The sequence below is a fragment of the Chenopodium album genome, chromosome 14 (assembly GCF_948465745.1).
Source record: "Chenopodium album chromosome 14, dcCheAlbu1.1, whole genome shotgun sequence".
Taxonomy (NCBI): Eukaryota; Viridiplantae; Streptophyta; class Magnoliopsida; order Caryophyllales; family Amaranthaceae; genus Chenopodium; species Chenopodium album.
This window is the reverse complement of record NC_137847.1, coordinates 22,206,995-22,212,454: the sequence shown is the minus strand read 5'-3', so window position 1 is coordinate 22,212,454 and position 5,460 is coordinate 22,206,995. Positions and strand designations below refer to the sequence as shown.

General features: G+C 42.5%; 1 non-coding gene across 1 annotated transcript; it reads left to right on the top strand.

The window, feature by feature from the left end:
- Positions 1–5,125: 5,125 nt before the first annotated feature.
- LOC145580377 (small nucleolar RNA R71) lies at positions 5,126–5,231 on the top strand. Its single transcript, XR_014099435.1, has one exon. It is a non-coding gene; the product is annotated as a small nucleolar RNA R71 (small nucleolar RNA).
- The last annotated feature ends 229 nt before the right edge of the window (positions 5,232–5,460 follow it).

The window sequence follows — 5,460 nt, the reverse complement described above, 5'->3', positions numbered from 1 at the left end:
CACTCAAGGTGGTTGGAAAAGAATCATATGGTGGACAAGACCAACAAAAACTTTGTCAAAGTACTTCTTGAGCCGATGACCATTAACCTTAAACGATGAGGAGGAATCCAAAGGAGAAATTTCCACGGCACCATTATCAAAAACATCCTTTACCAAGAACGGACCACTCCATCTTGACATGAGTTTTCCGGGGAACAACTTCATTATAGAATTATAGAGGAGGACTTTGTCACCTACACAAAACTCCTTTTTCTCAATCAACTTGTCGTGAACCTCTTTGGATCGAGCTTTGTAAGTGCTAGCACAATCATAGGCATCAAGTCTAAGTTCCTCTAATTCATGAAGGTCCAACCACCTCTTCTCTCCCGCACTTGCTAAGTCAAAGTTTATCATCTTGATAGCCCACATGGCACGATGTTCAAGCTCAACCGGGAGATGGCATGATTAGCCATAGACAAGGCGATATGGAGTGGTACCAATTGGTGTCTTGAAGGCCGTCCTATAAGCCCATAGAGCATCATCCAATTTGTCCGCCCAATCCTTTCTATTACGAGCAACCGTCTTCTCAAGAATAAGCTTGAGTTGACGATTTGAAACCTCAACTTGGCCACTCGTTTGAGGGTGATAGGGTAGCCCAAATCGTTGATGCACACCATGTTTCCTCAACATCTTTTGAAAGGCATTATGGACAAAATGGGATCCATTATCACTTATTACCGCCTTTGGAACACCAAACCTTGGAAAAATGATCTTTTTGAATAACTTCAATACAACCTTGTGATCATTTGTTGGAGAGGCGATGGCCTCAACCCACTTAGAAACATAGTCCACCGCCACAAGAATATATTGATTCCCATATGAGGAGGGAAATGGTCCCATGAAGTCAATTCCCCACACATCAAACACCTCCAACTCAAGGATAGGTTGTTGAGGCATCTCATTTCGTTTGGAAATGTTGCCAACTCGTTGACATTGGTCACATGATTTAACAAAGCCCCATGAATCCTTGAAGAGATTAGGCCACCAAAAACCACATTGAAGGACTTTAGTAGCGGTCTTGGAAACACCCATGTGTCCACCACTAGGGTCCGAGTGGCACATTTTTAAAACACTAGGCACCTCTTCATTTGGAACACAACGCCTAAGTAAACCATCAACCCCACGTTTGTATAAGATAGGCTCATCCCACAAATAGTGCCTTGCTTCTCTTTTGATCTTCCTCTTTTGATTCTTGGAGAAAGAGGGTGGAAACTCCCCACATGCTAGAAAGTTGACCAAATCGGCGTACCATGGGAGTTCCTTCACCTCTATGGCATACAAGAAATCATCAAGCATCTTATCTTCTATCGGCAAACCATCATCATGGATATGATCCCCTTCAAGGCGAGAAAGATGATCCGCCACTACATTCTCCGCACCCTTCTTATCCCTAATCTCAATCTCAAAAGCTTGTAATTCAAGAACCCATCGAATCAACCTTGGCTTGGACTCTTTTTTGGCAAAGAGATACTTGAGGGCCGCATGATCCGTGAAGACTATGGTTTTGGAACCCAACAAGTAACACCGGAATTTCTCAAAAGAGTGCACAATAGCCAAAAACTCCTTCTCCGTTGTTGTGTAGTTCTTTTGAGCCCCATTGAGAGTCTTGGACATATAGTAAATGACATGAAGTTTCTTGTCTACTCTTTGTCCCAAAACACCTCCAATTGCCCAATCACTTGCATCACACATCAACTCAAAAGGTAGGTCCCACCTTGGGCCTTGAACAATAGGAGTAGAGATTAGGGCCTTCTTCAATGTATCAAATGCCTTCAAGCATTTGTCATCAAAATTGAACTCAACATCTTTTTGAAGAAGGTCGTTTAGGGGCTTAGCAATGAGGGAAAAATCCTTGATGAATCGCCTATAAAAACCCGCATGACCAAGGAAAGATCTTACTCCCTTGACATTTATTGGAGGTGGAAGCTTTTCTATCACATCAATTTTTGCCTTATCCACCTCAATGCCCTTATGTGAAATCTTGTGCCCAAGCACAATCCCTTCCTCCACCATGAAGTGACACTTCTCCCAATTAAGCACCAAATTGACTTTTTCACATCTCTCTAGGCACCTCTCAAGATTCTTGAGGCAATCCTCAAAAGAAACACCTCCCACAGAAAAATCATCCATGAAAACCTCCATTTCCTCTTCAAGCATGTCCCCAAAAATGCTCATCATACACCTTTGAAAGGTTGCCGGAGCATTACACAATCCAAAGGGCATTCTTCGATATGCAAAAGTACCATAGGGGCATGTGAAGGTTGTCTTTTCTTGATCTTCGGGATGAATGGGAATTTGAAAGAATCCCGAGTATCCATCAAGGAAGCAATAGAACTTGTGCCTAGTCAACCTTTCAAGCATTTGGTCAATAAAAGGGAGAGGGAAGTGATCCTTTTTGGTTGATGTGTTTAGACGTCTATAGTCTATACACATCCTCCAACCGGTGACCGTTCTAGTTGGAATGAGCTCACCTTTCTCATTCTCAACTACGGTCATACCCCCCTTCTTAGGAACGACATGCACGGGGGAGACCCACCTTGAGCTTGAGATGGGGAATATGATTCCCGCATTCAAGAGCTTGGTGATCTCTTTCTTAACTACTTCTCCCATTTGGGGATGTAGTTTCCGTTGTCGTTCAATGGAAGGAAGGGCGCCTTCCTCAAGTGTTATGTGGTGTTGGCATAAAGCGGGGCTTATACCTTTAAGGTCATCAATTGTGTACCCCAAAGCACTTTGGTGTTTTCTCAAAACACCACATAACGCTTGAGCTTGGCTTTCGCTCAAGGATGCACTTACAATCACGGGGTAAGTAGAATGAGGGCCCAAGAATTCATACCTAAGGTGTGATGGTAGAGGTTTGAGCTCTACCATAGGCACACCATTACCTTCATGTGATATGGTTGCTTGCAAAGTTTCTTTGCTTGAGATTCCAAAACATGATTGCTCATCCACATCCTCCACACTTCCATCAAGCAATTCCTCATAGAAATTCATCTCCTTGCATGAAGCACCTAACTTGTCTTTGTTCAACAATACATTCTCAAGAGCATCGTTAGAAGTGAGCAAGTGCTCATGCATGGAAGACACAACAACATCAAGTGAATCAATCATCATACAATTTTCCAAAGAAGAACATGGATATTTCATGCTTTCATTCAAATCAAATTCAATAATCTCTTCTCCCACCTTAAGGGAGATCTTTGCATTTCTCACATCAATCATAGCTCCCGAGGTAGCAAGAAAGGGTCTACCTAAAATGATTGGAATGGTGGCATCCTCATCCATTTCAAGAACAACAAAATCTACCGGAAACACAAACTTCCCTACCCTCAAAGGAACATCTTCTACTTTACCTTTTGGAAATTTGATAGACCTATCCGCCAATTGCAAGGTAATGTTAGAAGGTAGAAGTTCCCCCAATTCAAGTCTTTGATAAACCAAATATGGCATTAGGCTCACACTAGCTCCCAAGTCACATAAGGCATTATCAATTTGCATTTTATTGATTGCACAAGGGATGGAGAAGTTTCCGGGATCTTTCAACTTGGGTGGCATTTTGTTCATGATGATAGCACTACAATTTTCGGTCAAGTTGATGGTTTCCACAACCTCACAAGTTCTTCTCCCACTCAAAATGTCCTTGAGAAATTTGGCATAGTTTGGCATTTGGTTGATCACATCGGTAAAAGGTAGAGAAAGGTGAAGTTGTTTTAACATGTCAATAAATCTCCCAAATTGTTCATCCAATTTGTGTCTCATGAATTTTTGTGGATAGGGGAGTTTGGGTCTCACAATCTCTTTCTCTACTCTCACCTCTCTAGGTGTCTCAACAACTACCTCATTCAAAGATGCCTTTCTTGCCTCATCCTCAACCAAAATCTCCCTAGGAACCTCCTTGTCTACACCACTTCTAGGCAATACCTCCTCAAGAACCTTTCCACTCCTAGTAACAATAGCATTCACGGATTTCTTTGGGTCAAGGCCTTGGGAAGGTAAAGAAGAAGGGCTAGCATGATCTTTCAAGGCATTAGCAAGTTGAGAGATTTGGTTTTCAAGCATTTTGTTATGAGTCATCATTTCATTGAATTTTTTATCGCTCACGGCCATGTATGTGTTCAACAACTTGGTTTGATTCTCAATTATCTCTTCCAAATTAGTCCTAGGTGAAGAGGGTTGAGAATAGGAACTTTCCCCTTGAGTTTTTGGAACAAACCCGGGTGGGGGGCCTCTTTGAGAATTAGTTTGAAAATTGCCCCGACCTTGGTTGTTCCAACTACTCCTATTTTGGTTTTGGCCATAATTTTGATTATGGTTTCCACCACCTTGATTATGGTTCCCACTACCTTGGTTATGATTTCCATAACCTTGGTTTTGAGAACCATAACTTTGGCCTTGGTTACCATAATATTGGCCTTGATTTTGGCCACTATAACCTTGGCCATTATAGCTACCACGGGAACCTTGGTTCCCTTGGTTTCTATAACCACCGCCTTGGTTATAGTTGTCAAAATTGCTTTGGCCTTGGAAGTTCCTATTCCATTGACCCCTTTGGTTTTCAAACCGTTGACCATTATTATTTGACACATAGTTCACATGTTCACTTTCTTGGTTATCAAACTCATCAACACATTCATTAGGACAAACACTAGAATCATGATCATACGAACCACATGCATCACAAAACAAACAACCCAAAGGCATGTTATGCGAAGAGGGAGGGGGTTGAGAGTTAGAAGGAGTACCTCTCCCCTTAAATTGGGAGGGAGGATTAGAAGCTTGAGAAGAGGAAGAAGTGCTCTCCAACTTTGCCTTGATTGCGGTGACCTCTTTCCCTAAGTTTGTCATTTGAGAGGAAAGGTTGTTGATTGCATTGAGATGGTCCACCGAATACAATGAAGATTGTTTGCTTGAAGAGTCCCTCTCTCCATCTTGCCAATCCCTATAATAAGTCACCACATCCTCAATGATGTCCACAACTTCTTCTTCGGTTTTGTTCATGATAGGGCCCCCGGCCCCCCCATCAAGGCATGACTTGCCTTGGGGACTTAAACCGCCATAGAAGATTTGGATCACTTGGTATGTGGGGATTCCATGATGAGGGCACTCCCTTTGATACTCTTTGAATCTCTCCCATGCTTCATAAAGGCTTTCACTCGGCCTTTGCTTGAACCCTTGAATCAAGGCTCTTGCCTCCGCCGTCTTCTTTTGGGGGTAGAAGCGGGACAAGAAAGCCTTTGTGACATCGTCCCAAGTTCTCAAGGAGTTGGGCTTCACTTCCTTGTCTAGCCATTCCAAGGATCTTCCAATTAGAGAGAAAGGGAACAACTTGAGGCGGATAAATTCTTGAGAAACCCCATTGACTTTAATGGTATTGCAATATTTTTCAAATTCTTTCAAATGGTTCAATGGGCTCTCATTCTT